The 16,367-nt window shown below is 38.9% G+C and overlaps 1 long non-coding RNA gene across 1 annotated transcript; it reads right to left on the bottom strand.

Moving 5' to 3' along the window:
- Window positions 1-12,919: 12,919 nt before the first annotated feature.
- LOC121891088 lies at window positions 12,920-15,224 on the bottom strand. The gene is made up of 3 exons (XR_006094035.1): window positions 14,824-15,224; window positions 13,345-13,506; window positions 12,920-13,215 (listed from the first exon to the last, which is right to left on the bottom strand). It is a non-coding gene; the product is annotated as an uncharacterized LOC121891088 (long non-coding RNA).
- Between the last annotated feature and the right edge of the window lie 1,143 nt (window positions 15,225-16,367).

Here is a 16,367-nt window from a genome sequence, read left to right as displayed (position 1 = left end):
TTCTATTTAAATATTAAGGTTTAAAATTAGAGTGCACACTTAAGCAAGATGTATTATTAATATTATTTTGAGATATTGAGAGGAGGTTATAAGTCAAAGGAGGATCCAAAGAAAATATTAATACTGATAGTGGGTGATGTATTAATGATGACAATGCAGACAACCAGAGCAGAGTAGAACTGAAAACTAATGTTTTGTGTCTCAGTGTTACAAGCATCACATATTGACTACCGTGTTATTTATATCACAACATCCCCCATGTAGCTGGAGCGCCCCACAGACTTTAACATATTCTAACTGTCTCGTGTAATAAACTGAAACCTTAGTTATCTTCAATATCAATTTATCAACATCTAGGTTGAAATGAGTCGACTAATGCATATGTTGTCGCTTGGAGTAACATAAGATTTTTTCTCTTTCTTTTTCTTTTAAAGAACCCAACATATTTAGAAATGTGTACATGAAAAATAAAGAAAATATAAGAGTCAGGATAGGCAATACTACTGCGCTGGATGTTGTTCTGACTCTATACATAGTCTTTGTAGTGAGTTGGTCTGGTTATAGTCCTTCCAGATCTGCATATTGGCTTTGGACTTTTAAGTTCCTCTGTGTCTATGTTTGTTTCACGGGGCGGTGTGGCAGATGTTTCCGCCAGGTCACTGTGACTCTTGTGAGCTTCATCTTGAAGTTGTGGCTCAGTGAAGCGGATATTTTTTATGCTTATCTGCATATATGGATTGTATAGCTCACGCAGATAGCCCCTGCAACATCTGACCTTGTTTCCCTTTGGTGTTTGGACAATATAGATTCTTAGCTCACTGGACTTTTGCAGAACAATTGCTGGGTGCCATGTTCCTCTCTTTATTTAGCACAGTCACATGCTGTCAAGGGCAGAGTGGAGGTAATTCTCTGCAGCTGCTGTGGTCATGATGCTCTTTAATTTCTGCTGTTCTTCGTTCTAGGTGCAGTCCATGCCCCCGCTTGCCTGGGTCTGCTCAACTCAGCAACAGGTGTTAACAGGTCTTCCAAAGATCACTTCTGCAGGTGATGGTAGCTTACTATCGATAGGTCACTCTGACTTGTAGTTAATGCTATCTGTGGATCACCTCCGTGTTTCATGGTTTTCCTCTTGAATTGATTTGATGTGTCGTACATGCCTTTCGATGAACCCGTTTCTTTTTGTCTGATTCTCCAGTCTGTTACAAACTTTTTGAAGGCTTGCCCTGTGTACTGTGGTCCATAGTCTGTCAGTATTTCATCAGGATAGCCAAATAATGACAATTATGTTTGCATTTTTTGTGGTGACTGCTCGGCTAGACACAGGCATGGGCATTTCATCCACAATGAGATATTTGGACTATCTGTCCACAGTCAGCAAGTACTGACAGCCATTGATTTTGAATAGATCAGAAGCTAGAGACTGCAACGGTTTTGAGGATATGTTGTGTGAGTTAAGAGGTTCTTTCGGGTTTGCATCTTGATGTTCCACGCACACATTGCAAGATCTGCAAACCGCTTCAATGTCATCATTCATCTTTGTCCAATAGACACTTTCTTATGTAAGGCAACGTGTTTTCTCAGTGCCTTGATGGCCTACATGTAGCTCTTTTAGGATAGCATCAGTCATGGGGTCTGGAATGAGTATCTGTCTTACCTTGAGTATGACACCTGATTCCATTGCCAGTTTGTCCCTAAAGAACCAATAAACAGGTCTTTTGGCAGGTCTTTTATCCTTTCTGGCCATCCTTTGTGAATCAGTTTGTTCAGTGCATTGAGTCTGGGAATCCTTGACCGTTTCATTACAGGGAGTGTGTCACATCCTGCCTGGACTTTGTCTGTTTTTGGACTCTTTGTGCTTTTGTTCTCTTGGGTTTTCTGTGTTGCACTTATGTTGTCTGGATTTGGCTTTCTGACGTGTTTCCCTTGTGTGATCCTTAACTCCTCCTGTGTTCATGTGCTCCTCCTTTCACCTGCCCTGCATCACCCTTGTTAGCCCAGCCCTGCTCATAGTGTCTTCTCCAGTGTATCAGCTCCTACTGAAGTAATTCAACAGGTGACACAACATATGGGCAGTATGTTGTGTCACCTGATGAATTACTTCAGTTCCTGTTTTATTTTGAAATGTTTTCTCCTTGTGTCTTGTTACCTTTACTTTCTGTGTTTTCTCGTCTTTGTTGATTGCCTCATGTGTGTCTTGTTTCACTCACCTGTGTTCAGTTGTAATCGGACCCTGTGTATTTATGGTCCAGTTTTCTGTTCAGTCTTTGTCGAGTTGCGGTTATGGTTAGTGTTCCCTGTTCCTGTGTCTCAGTATTTCATGTTTATTATTAAATATTCTGCATCTGATACTGCCTGCCTGCCGTCTCCTGCATTTGGGTCCACCTGCTCACTACCTGACAGAGTGTTTTTCAGAGGAGACATTTATTATTGCAACAATGTGCAACTCTAAACCCTCAATTTCTGCATCTATGTCAATGTGCTTGTGCTGGAGCAGTGGCTTTGCACATATGGTGACAAGCAGTTTGTGATCTTATATGACAAGGAATGACTTCCTGTACAGGTAGGTGTGGTATTACTGCATCCCATAAACAATGGCAAGCATTTTGCATTCTATGTTGCTGTATCTCGTTTGATAGTCTGTTAGTGTTTTTGAGCCAAAAGCAATGGGTCCGTTGTTCTGCACCAAGGCTATACCTAGGCCTTTCTGTGAAGCATCTATTTCAAGGATTAAGGGTGTGTTTGGATCATAGTATTGTAAGCAGGCATACTCAGTGATTGTTGACATCAAGTCCTCAAAACATTTTTGGTGGTCAGTGTCCCATGTCTATGGCACTTCATTTTTAGCAATCCTCTCAAGGTGTGAGCTTTTTCTGCAAACTTATAGGTATGTAAGTTGATAGGTTGGTCAGCATTCCCATGAACCTATGCAGGTCATCTTTGTTTTTGGGAGTTAGCATTTTTTGTATGTCTCCGATCCAAGCTGGGTCTGGTCTGATGCCGTTGTCTGTGTACAGATTGAGAATGAGATGCTTCTGTTTTATGGTGCATTTGTCACTGTTGAACACCATACCTGCTTTGGCTGCACATTCCATCAGGTTTCTGTCATGTTATTCCTCATTTTCTATGAGGCTATACTGACTTGGCTCGGAAGAGATCTTGAGAGACACTTTGTCTGAAATGCAAGCGTTTCCTGCAGTACCTGCCAAACGGAGTCCAAAATGTTGTCAGAAGTTGTAAGTCTTCATCAAGGTGTACTGACCAGTATCCTGCTTTTGCATCAAGCTTGGGGTCAGTTCCTCCACAGTTGGAATCTTCTGTGGGCACCTTAAGGCTGGTGTTTAGCTTCTGAGGGTCCAGACATATTTGAAAGAACTCGTCCTTTTTGGTGCCATTTGCAAGACTGGAGTGCCAGTCTGCGTGCTCTTCCACCTTTTCGTAGCATGTCTTGTTCAACAAGTTTGTTCAGCTTTTCCTGGAACGTGTCTTTGATGTGGATGTTACATTTCCATGGTGGGTCAATGAATGGTTCAGCATCCCCTTTCAGGATAAGCTTAGCAGTTCCACTGAAGTTACCAGTTTTATCAAACTGGTCTGGGTACTTTTTTTGTTAGGTCTGCACTGGTTGATGTGCTTTTTGATGGGTTTGTCTTTTTTGCCTGTGCTTTTTCCTGGTTGTAACTTCCTTTCTGGGTTATTGTACCAACATTGACAGTTACAAGATTTAGCAGTTCACTTGTGGGTAGTCCAACTACAGCTGGCCCTGGTAGATCCACAACATAGAACCTGGCATTAACCCATCTGGATTCTTTATACTGGCATGGCCCCTGTATCAATTTTCAGACAGAGTGTGTGTCCGTGGCCTAATAAGTCATGCGGTCTCATGTTCAAGGTTGTGTATGCCTCCTGTCTGGGTGGTTTGCTGTCAATGCTATGCATGCACTTTTCAGTGATGGTGATGGAATAGAACTGGTTTTGGTACATGCATTCCTCATCACCCTCTTTACTGTCTATAACTTTAATGTGGGACTCACTCTGTTGCCTGTGGTCATCCTCACTGAGTCAGCTAGCATCCAGCCATCATCTCCAATGCCACAACATATTTTCCTTGCATGTTTGGCTGACTGTTGACATTTTTTGTTTGAATAGTGAAATGGCCTCACTCAAATCGAGGTCAGACCAGTTCATTGTTGGTAAGTGCCACGCCATTACATCCTTTTCTTTTCTTTTTTTTTTTTCTTTTCAACAGTATGGTCTGCACACAATTGGCTCCCGCTAGCACTGTTACAGTTAGCACCAACCTACCATCTCCAAACGGCGACAGAAATTATCCTTAGACAAACCTGTTTATCTCTCATTGGGCATGGAGCAGCTCATTTTGTCATTCATATAGGCGTTCCATTTCTGCTGTCACCATGAAGTATTATTGACAACAATGTAGACGAGTAGAGAACTGAATGTTTACTTTTTGTATCTCATATTGTCTCAGACATCACATACTGATTTCTGTGTTATTCACGTATCATTCCGCACTGCACACGCACTTTAAACGTCTTAGACATATCACAGCAGGGGGGACAATTTTGAGATCAATTGAGTAACTATTTTAGCCACACAGGGTCAAACGACGTACATGACTGCTTTGATGCAGGTCCTGTCATATCCCTGAGTCTGCTCTCTGCTGAGTGGACCCCCTCCTCCGCTTACTCAGCCTGTCCGTGGGCAGCAGCCTTCTGCTGCACTCACTGTGAATGAATCACTCCTTATTCATAAGATCATGGCACAAAATTATTGTTTTGTCCCACTTTTTGCAATCAAGACAAACGCAGTTGGATTTGCTTGCATGTTCTTCTGGCGTAGGAGGATCTTCTCCGAACATCACCTGACCTGACCACCTGCTCTGAAGAGCATTTTCAAAGGGCATCCACTCAAAAGCTGCTTTCAACTGAATAGCCTACATGTTGTCATCTGTATTAATCAGCTCATGATGTGGAGCATAAAGAGATATATGTATTTGTTAATGGAGCAAGGAGTGGGCTTCAGAACGGCACTCATCTATATTTAATCCTGTAAATGGTCTTTTAGAGGCACTTCCAGTGGAATCCAATGCCTAATTACAAAGGGAAAAAATCTCAAAGCACATAATCAATAGGAGCCATAATTATCAGCCTCTCTCCCTGCCTGTGTCTTCTGAAATCATTTCAGTTCCTACATGTTTTATGCCAGAAAACTGGCTTCAATTATTTATCACTCTGTGATTGCTTACCCGCACATCCACACACCAATCAACACACACACACACACACACACACACACACACACGCACAGAAATGCCCGCCTCATCTTTGTATCCGGAAATTGCTGTCAGGGTGGCTGAGCCGAAGCAGTCTGTGATCTAACAGGGAGAAAAGGAGGAGGAGGAGGAGGAGCTGACTGTCAACAGTAAACAGTGTGGATACACCATGGCCAGCGTCCACTTAATGGCTTTATTTGGTGCCACTGCACATTAGCAGGCTGCTGTACAACAACATTATCCAATTTAACCAGTTGTTTAATCAAACTCTTAGATTTATAATCTTACTTTCAGTTATCTGGCTAGTATTATGGGGAGGTTTTACTTGTTTAATTTACTTCTAAAACTAAAGCATGAATCACTTTATTCTGCATTGTTATGACACTTTTGGAAATCTCTTTTTTTAGACATCAGTTTGAAATCATCTCACTTTTTTGCTTGTTTTAGAGAGAAATAATGAGACAGTTTCGTTACATTAAACATTTCTGTGAGTCTCTCTAAAGAAGAGCTTTATTTGTTATGGTTCTGTCCAAAAAGTGAAAATGTGTCAAAATAGTTTACAATGTCTGTCTCCCTTCCTACATGCAGCACCATCAGCCCTGGCTTCCTTACTTGTAGCTCCCTCTAGAGATGTTACTGCAACACTGCATCTGTGTGAAGCATGAGCTCACAATGTGGTTCCCAATTAGTGCAAATTTCCAGAGCAGTAATATCATAATCGTGGGAGTACTGTAGAGGCGTTTAGATTACACTGATGTCACTTCCTACATTTCCAGCTGCTAGAAGATGCAGCTGATGTCACAACACCTTTATGTTGACACTGCTTACATTGATGTTTCCCACATGAGTCAGACTCCCACCCACAACTCCCTGATAATCTCATCTGTGACTAAGCAGTGTGGAAGAGATGATATGGGGGTATATCTCTGTGTGTGACCTGTCCCATGCTGCAAATAGAAATCTACATTATGCTCCACATATTTGGAGACACATTAATAATATATATATGTATTTAAGCTAGCCAAAAATGTATTTTCAGGTATAGGTAACATTCATTATATACATTTTTTAACATTTTAAAGTGTTAATTAACTTTATAGTGACAATAACAATAATAAGCTATTCATGGAGCACTTTTCTAAAAAATAAAAAAAAAGTAAAGTTACACACTGATAGTAAAACAGGAACAAAGAAAAAATATAAAATGATCAGGTAAAAAATCTAAAGTATAATTAAATAAATATAAAACAAATAAATATAGAAATGAAGTTTTATATTGGAGTACAAGTACAAAACAGGGGAAAAAAAAGCAATAAAAAAGGCACAAAAAAAACTAGTTTCAACATGCAGAATGATTCTTCCTAACATGTTGACAACATACAGAAGTAAAATATAGTACAGTTTGTCAGATAACTTTACAGCTTTGCAAACGCATTTGTGGGTAGTTTTGTGTGATTTTGAAATCCATTTACTATGTTTTGAAATATTTTTAAACTAGCCATCAAAAATGTGTTAACTTTTACATACTGTTCAGGTTAAATTTGACCCATTTTTACACTTGTGAGCCATCTTTTAGCCTGAAATTTTATGACTTTTCCCAGAAAGTTACCCAGAATATAACTTTTTTTTATTTTTGTGCATCTGATACACATTTGTGTACCTACTGTAGAGGGTGTTCTGGTTAAATTTGACCTGTATTTATTCAAAGATTCAAATTTGTCGCATTTCATTTAACATTCATAGTGTAAAACCTAAAGAAGTTTTTTTTCTTTTTTTTCTTTGTTGTTGTTTTTATGTATTTGCTTGAGAGATTTATCTTTGTTTCCCTGCTGCAATTAGTCCATCTTCATCAGCCAATGTATCTCCCTGCAGCTCACTTGCACATGTTTTACATGCAGCAAAAGGTATACATCAAATTTAAAATTCAACACTACACACTGAGGAAAGATTCTGTAATCAAACTCTGAGCAGGGTCAGGACAGCAGAGAAAAACAAGCTAATGATAAACTAACCAATAAATAGGGAAGTGTTATGGGTCTGAATTCAAAAAACACCATTTGAAGAATGTCTAATCAAACCGCAAATTATGCTGGTATAAATAGTCAGAGTTGATGGTGTGTGTCTTGTTATTTGACTGCTGGAGCTGTAAAACCTCATTATACCTCAATGGTGCCTTCACCTCGCCTTGAATACATTTATGTTTTGTTGTTTTTGAAGAGGAAGTTATTCATAGAACCATTTTAGGTATCTCAGATATACGTGAGTACAAATGAACCCTCAAACCTGCAAGAAAAAAAGAAGAAAGAAATGGGGATGGCTTAGCATGTAGCTTAAAGCGCTACCTGTGGGCTCTTCAACCAACAATTAACCTGTCATGTAGGAGGATGAAAACTCACACTATGAGTCAATTTACTGCATAAAAATCACTAAATGGGGAAAAGAGCTCAACTGTGAAGCTGGTGTGGGTATTTTGTCTGAAACTGTCTTCATGTAGGTGTGTTTTGGCACCTTTCGCCATGCTAGCTGGGTGGCTCTAGGGACAGCAATGGTCAGTCAGATTGAATGGATTGCCATTTTTGTATAGATATTCCTGGTTCCCAGAAGATGAAGCCTGCCAATTCATGGTGATCCCCTAACCTTTCCTCCAGCACCACCATGAGGTTGACATTTTTGGTTTTGATTGAAATATCTCAACAACTATTGGATTTTCATGACATTTGTTACAGATATTCTTGATGCCCAGATGATGAATCCTAATGTCTTTGGTGATCCCCTGACACTTAATCTAGCACCACCGGCACGTCCTGCAAAACTAATGACATTTCCATCAGCTGTACTTTGTGTTTTATGCTTATTATCAAATGATAGCATGCTAACATGCTAAACTAAGATGTTTAGCTGAAATTATAAACTCTGCTTATACACAGATCGTAAATGATGCCAGAGTCCCATTTCACAATTGATTGTTGTTGTGTAGTCCGCTCGTATGATCAAGCACAGTCTTTCTTTGGATTTGTTAAATGTGTCAAAAATAACACAAGAAGATGTTGTCTCAAGTCAAAGTTTGGGATGTTAGAAATATCATTGTGAACATGTTAGCACACAGTGACATTAGCATTTAGCTTAAAGCACCACCTGTGCCTGAATAGAGCCTCACAGAGCTGCTAGCATGGATGTACGCTCTTAATCTTCTTTACACTTGGTCTTCTGTCTCTTCTGCCAACAGAAGGCAACTGAAAGAGATTTAACTGTCTTTTCATAGCTAAACCTGAGTCACAGATTGTGTAACAAAGCTCTACTTAAACTAGACAAAAGTGCAAAAGTGTTATCTGTCAGCGCTCACAAACTCTTTTTGTGTCTCTACCTGCAGTATGCTTTTGTATTCCCACTTTCTTGTGTTCAGTCCTTATCTATAATTCAGTATTTACTCCATTTGTCGTAACATTACAGCATGTAACTGTTTATTTTTCCATATTTGAACCACTACTCTGCCTCACTGTTCTCTTCTTTTTCCATTCACTCAAGCTTTTTATTTCTCTTGAGCACAAAGAACCTTGTGACATTGTTTTGAAAAGTGTTCTATAAATAAGGATTATTATTATGACGGTGACAACACAGGCAATTTTTGGAGTTGGTAGAGATTGGCCTAATCATGTTCTGTTGTGACTACTGATGGCTATTTAAAGAGCTCCTGCACTGGCATAACCCAGCTCTCCATGTGATGACGATAAAGACCCCGTGTTGCTGTGGAAACAGCACATCAACCAAGGACACGCGTGGTTGGCATCCATCAGACAATGTGTCGCTGTGTGTCTGTATTTGTGTGTGTTAGTGTGTGTGTTTCACTACAATATCATTTCATCACGGCTAAAAAGAAAAAAAGCCCCAGCCAGAAATGTTTTTCAGGTTTTTAAGGGAAGAGAGGCAGACAACATAAACAGATGTCCCCTTGAAGTAGAAGATTGTTTTTGATGTTCCTCCATCCAGTTACTGTTTTTCAGAACCCCCTCAGTGAGTCGATGGTTTGGATAAAGTTTAATGGAGGATTCCCTGTGTCTAAAATAAGCAGTTTTGCTCCAACTGTGCACCGTGATGCGATGAGAAGCAGTGTTATCCCATGAAACTAAATCAGTAAGTCAGTATTCAGAAATCAATATGTCATCTGTGGCTTTCATCTCGGCGTGCAGCCGTGTGTCTCCCTCCTACAAGAAGGGAAATGGATTTATGTGAGAGACAGTGAAGCGACTGATTGAATAAGTGAAAGTGTAAAATAGAGTTTGTCCCAGACTTCCTGCTGTCCATCTGCCTGTCTGTGTGTCGCTCTGTGGATGTCAGATAAGCTGCAGCACAAGCCATCGATTTGTGCCATGGGGTGTGTTTGTTTCAGTGCCTCCCCTCCCTCCCTGCTGATGTGATCGTGCCTCGAAACAACACCCCGTTGTTTGCCCACAGAAGGGATCATGTCTGCTGTTGCATATCTATCCAAACTGCCTCCCATTCTGAACGATCGTCCTTGGCTCTTTTCAGACAGAGAAACTCATTGGAAGTCACATCACGGGGATGCCCACAGGCGATGGCTGGGGAGGGATGGTGGTGGTGGTGGTGAGGAGGGGGGTTCTGGTGTATAGCCTATATTATTAAATGTTTCAGTGTGCTGGGCACATCTGAGAAAATAGGAATTAAATAATGCTACGTTCCATTTTTCTGTCACACTCCAGTAATTAGGAAAGCATAAGTGGATTAAGCTGTAGACAGCCCGTGGTGGTGATATGGCTGTGAAATATATCCTCAATCAGCTGGCAGATAGGTCGATCACTGCTTCTGCTTTGAGAGGACAGAGATCAATAGGAGAAACTAACTAAGGCATGAATTGCTGGCAGAGGTGAGGAGAAGCTTCTGAATCAATATGACAGTCACTCAGCTGCGGCTTCAGGCCCCTCTGCTGTGTCAATGACCAATCCTGTGCGCACAGAGTGTGGAGCGTGTGCTTTTAAACTTTGTTGATACAGCAGAAGTTGACTCATGACATGATGGTGTGAGGTTACTCCGGAGATGTCCTGCTGCAGATTGGAGCAGTTTTTATCTGTTTAACTGTCCTTGTTGGTTTTTCTCTGTGTGTATTTCACTATGCAACAGATTACAAAAGCATCATCAAGTTTCTTGATAGTCTGGCTCCTAAGTTTCCACCAGCAGATGGCAGCATGGCTGCTTCACTCCACTGAAGCTGCAAAGAGGGATTTCTGCTACATCAGAGAACACATCACTGAGTCCTCTTGTTAGTCTTTGAATCAATAATCTTTAGGAATTTCTTTTTTTTAGTGTTGAAGAGATTACATTAAGGAGGTTTTGCAGATAACAGCTTTAAAATGCAACATATGGCTGGGCAATAATTCAGATATATTTTACTAACTTTCAGTGGAGTCATATAATAATATGATTACTTTGTTTTACAAAATTCTGTTAATTTTAATAATTATGTAAAGGTTCCAAGCTGTTAGTAAAATAAATTAATTACTTTTTTCTGTTATAATGATGAATCGATTCGATACATTTCTATGTATTTTTTGACACTAAGTTTTCAGACAGTTACATATTTTTGATTCTTCAGGCTCTGTGCTTCAGCACATTCAATTTGAAATAAAATAATGGTTACTACTGTACATTAAAGTGTCAAGTGTCCGCTTTAATTTGAGTAGGTTTACATCAATATAGAAAGAGCTGTTAGGTTAGTTTAGGGGTTCAAATGTAAGTGGTCGTTTGGCTACTAAATGCTTCTTGCTGTGTGTCGTTGTGTGTCTGGACTGTATATTTGGTGTTATTGAGGATGAATTTCATTTTGTGTTTCATTCATATGCACAGCGACCTCAGGAGTCAGCTATTTGGAAAAAAATACTTGTATTGTATTTTTGTATTAGTTGTTTGTGTTGATTTGGCTTTTTTATGGGGATAGATATGGTAGAAAACATAAAACAATAAAAACAAAACTAGAAACTGCAAGTAAAACTAAAAACTAAGACCAAACTCTAAATCTAAATATACAACAGTATTACCTGGTAATATACTTAGATATTAGATATTATATTGTATATTGTCTTGTTTTTGCATGGCAAGTTGCTTCATTTTGGGAGGATTTATAGAAGAAGTCTGGCAGCCAAGAGGAGTGTCCCATTTATATGTTATGATATGTTTTGATTGGAATTAGTAGAAATGTAGATCGTGATTTATCACGTCTTTAACTTGATTGTTGTTGTTGTCTATGGGGTCTTGTAAAAAATATTTTTTTTAAAAATCAAATTCAAATCAGTCAAAAATATATCAATATGTTTTAATTTATCACTTTTTTTAACCGTATATCTTGTCTGTCCTACAGCAGAAATAGGAAAATATTGCTATTAATATTTCAATATTGATTTAAACCAAGTCCTAATGTACCTAATGCAGAAGGAGAACAATATTCTAGCAGAATAAGAAAAACAAGATACACAGAAAATATAACTTCATAATGAGAGGAAGACAAACAGTGCGACAACATTTAAACAAGCCAGAAGTCATTTTTAAATAAACCTGTCTGTGTTTAACTTGGTTTATTTTTACATGAGGACAATTTTAGCTTCAGGAGCTACCAGCAGTACTGACTTGCTGGAGGAAATCTCTCCGTCTGTGACTGTCCGCTGCTGAGCAGAGCTGTGATGGAGCTCAGGTTACTATTACGATTTAACGTGTTAAAACAAGATTTTACCGGCTGATAACTGAACGAACAGACAGCCGAAGAGTTAAAGAGCTACAGGACGAAATGCAAAGAGGATATTCTGATGTTTTTTGTGGTTGCCAGTAGCATTTTCTCCCGCGGACAAGTCACAGACGGAGAGATTTCCTCCAGCAGGTCAGTGCTGCTGGTGGCTTCTGTTTGCTGCTACCATTTATATACATGTCATGATGCAGAGACCTCCCAAACAGTCTATTCTACGTCAGCATTAGCCCCACCTTTTCAGGAAAGTTTGAGCCATTTTCAACCCATAAATTTGGTGTCAATGTCAATATTAACACCAGCATTGATGTGTTTCATCACAGTACAGTCATCTAATTTAGTTTACAGCTCAAAAAGCAGCATTTAAGTGCGCAGTATATTTAATTTATTTCATCTGCTGAGTTTTCTCCAATCCTTCGAGGTCACATCTTAGGGAAAAAGATGTGAAAATCTTTGTCTGACAAACATTGTGTGTGTTGATTTGTCTTCCAGCCTGCTTGTCGACAGTGTTTTTCATGCTTCAGCGGAGCGTGAGAAGAACACGCATTGTCCTCATTGGAGGAGCATGCTCACAAGCTCACCCTCTATCTCCCACACAAGCACACGCACACACACACACACACACACACGCATACACACACAGCAGAAGTCAGTGCTGTGTGAGACTCACACTACTGCACAGTAAGACCAGTTTGTTGCTCCTCGCTCTCAACACACACTTAGCTGTTTGGGCAGTGCGTCATTGTATAATCTGCTTCAGGCTGTAATGACTTTGTGATATGCAGGAGCAACTTGTTTAAACAATATGGATTGCCCTTTGGAAGCAATTTAGACACTGCAGTGCCTCTCTGCCCCATCTCTGCCAAGTAATGTGGGGTTTGCCTGTCTGTGAATCCCAAGACTGAATTATTAGGAATGAGCAACAATCATCCTCCACTACAGGTAGAGGTTTGTAACCTCTAAACTGCTCCACAGGGCCTGATCAGTGGCCTCAGCTCCAAAATGTGAATAAATGTCTATGTATACAAGAAAGATTGCATGCCTATAAAACCTTTTCTGCGCAAGTAAAAGCGACCTAAGACGTTTCTTTCCTCACCTCCGGCATGCTGCTGTGAAAAGAAAGGCTCGTGTAATCTTCCAGTGAGCTCAGTGTGAACTGCAGTCACCTGCTGAAAGACTGACAGGTGATCACGATAAAGATCAGTAATGGGTTTCTCATAGGGACAAAGACATTTCAAAAGTAGAGGTGAGCAAGTTGGAAGATGGAAGAAAATGAACATAGTAGCGTCAATGTGCTAACTTTCACCTCTCTGTACACCCAGAATGAAGATCATTTTTCCATCCCTGTTGGTCCAGACTACTCGAAGTCAGATAGAGTCGCAGCTCTGATAGTGATTCCTTATATGACTCGCAGTAATCTCTGTGGATTAAAGCATCATGACTCACTAAAATGAGCTGTCGGCTTCTGCTGGAGAAGCAAAAAAAAGAGGCAGAGACTTAAAATATGGTTTTAGATGATAATACACACATATACACAAGCTTCTGTGCGCATTATGGATATAATGCATTTGTCAAATGTCTTCACATTGATTTTTATCGGGGCTGGAAACAAGACTGATGAGTAAACAGGCCAGAAATCCTGAACAATGAGCTGAAAAAGGCTAAAATACTATCTAGAGCTGAGGCCAACAGCAAAGTTAGGTGATAATTCTCAGTGCATTTGTCACAATGATCAGTCCTTTTCATATTAAACATTCAATTTCATCCATTGTTAATATAAAAAAAATATTGATGCAGCTTTAATTTGAAGAATTAAGACATTTCTGACTTTGGGCGCCCCCCATTGGAACTAGCAAAAAAGACACTGTAATCTGACCAGGGAAAATCAAGATGAATGCACTGCTTTTTGTCTCAGCATGTTGACTTGTCAGTCATAATATTAACTTATCATTCATATAATTTATTCCATATAACACATTGTTTGTGTTTACATTTTATAATCCTGTCACTCACATTACATTTGATATTGGTGCTTCTACTGACTAAAATCCTGGAGTGTGATTTCCTACTTTTTTCCGGTACATCACAGGAACATTTGAGAAGTATTTTAAAGCAAACAAGGTAGAATAAGGAAAACAAGTCTGCAAGTATCAACAAAATAACAAAATAATATTCAAACATTATAGAAACATAATGAAACTCATCAATCTCATGAATGCAAAAAATTAGCTAGTATGTATCATGTTTTGTCCTGGATCTGTACTGGATTACACCAGCTGTTCATAAAACCATCACTGGGTTTGTACATAACGTTCTTTCTAAGTCTAGTAGTCTATTAACTGCTAGCTAGTTTCACTGCACCATTAAAATGTCTTAGCTAGTAAACACCAAAATAACAGTTTTAGGAGCAATAAGATAAATTTAAACTTAATTTAAATGCCAATACTTTGTGAATGCATGCCTTGAGAAATGTTGGTATTTGTGTTTTAGAATTAGTAGTATTCACACATTGAGAGGGAAATGAAACAATTATGCTGACATAACAGATATTATTTGGTCATTTAGTCATTTTTGGCATAATATGTGAAGTTTAGTTTGTTTGTTTTTTTGTAAAATTTAAAGTGTCAAGTCATGTTGACCATATTCCATATCACCTTTTTACTCTCAATCTAAACTGGTCAGATATTAGCAAGCTAACGTTAGCTTTGTCAATTGGTTCATTCAGCTAGCTAACACAGCAGTTACATCTGGCAGTTTGTAGCTGTAAATATTAGTAACAACTTACCTCTACATAACAACTAGTTTGTGTGTTGCAACTAGTTTTAATCTAGTGATGCAAAAATCTTCTCTTAGTAGCTAGTTAAATGCACCATTAAAATATCTTAGTAAACACCAAAAGTAACAGTTTTAGGGGCAAAAAGATAAACTTAAATTTAAACTTAAGTGCCAATACTTTATGAATGCATATCTTGAGAAATACCAGTATGTGTGTTTTAGAATTAGCAGTATTCACGCAGTTTGCAGTAAGAGAGATCTGATTATGCTAAAGTAACAGATGTTATTTGGTGAATTAGTCGAATGTTATTGGCATAATGTTTTGCAATTTGAGGTTTAGTGTGTTTTTTTTCTGTGAAATTTAAAGTGTCAAGTCATGTTGATCATATTCCATATCACCTCTTTACTCTTCAATCTAAACAGCTCTGATATTGACAAGCTAACATTAGCTTTGTCAGTTGAGTCACTCAGCTAGCTAACGCAACAGTTACACCTGGCAGTTAGTAGTTGTGAATATTTAATAACAACTCATCTCTACATAAGAACTAATTTGTGTGTTGCAACTGCTTTTAATTTCATGATGCATAAATCTCCACTTCGTGAATACTTACTTTATAATTAGGCTAAGTTTGAAAACAGCTGGTGCAAGCGGCTCCTCAGTAAGCCAGAGAAGCGCTGACAAATGACTGCTGCTCTGATGTGAAAACTGACCTGATTGTTGTTTTTGCTAAAGGTCTTGGTTAGTGACACTATCAAATATAAATGTAAAACATGATTTTTTTTCTTTCAATTCATTGTGTCTTACTTCTAATAAATCTTAGATCAGTCTAAAATCAAAACAGAATACTCCAAATGACAAATGAGTCATTTGCATAGATGACAGTCATGGCAGGAATATTTATTTTGGTTAACGAAAGAAGAAAATTGTGCTTGGGGTGTTGATGGCAGGAATAAAAGGATTCATGTTATTGGTATATGTAAATGACGCAGATTTAACAAATTGATGAGCAATAGCTGTGTTGGGGAGGTGTGGGGGTGCAAAACCCAATCACCATGGAACATCAAACAGTGTCACAAGACTGTAGAAAAACAAGATTGGCCCATAGCAATAATTCTCCCTTTACAGCCATTTATGACAACCTGGATGATGATGAGAAAATTTTAATTTAAAGTGATCTTGGAGGTCTGTCCTTCAACTTATAAAGCCACAGGCTTGAAACGCAAAGGGTGAATTTAGATGCTCAAGTGATTTCAGCAGGTAGAAATGATTATACACTTTGCGAATCATCTCAAACATCAAAACATTGTTATCCTCTACAGATTTAAAGAAGGTCATTCGTGATTTTATCTCATCTTTAAACCACTATGACTCCCACAGCTTCCTAAGATGTTCTCATATCTCCAGCTCATTAAGAATTTAGTCGTGGAGGGTTTTAATTGGTGCCATCTATCTCTAGTTTTATTACCTCTGTGCTGCCAACCAGGTGGAGGAGTTGCATTTGAGATTTTACAGGTCATATTGCAGACTCATGTTAGAGTAGTTTCACATGAGCA

The sequence above is a fragment of the Thunnus maccoyii genome, chromosome 23 (genome assembly GCF_910596095.1).
Source record: "Thunnus maccoyii chromosome 23, fThuMac1.1, whole genome shotgun sequence".
Taxonomy (NCBI): Eukaryota; Metazoa; Chordata; class Actinopteri; order Scombriformes; family Scombridae; genus Thunnus; species Thunnus maccoyii.
This window is presented reverse-complemented; position numbering and strand designations above follow the sequence as displayed.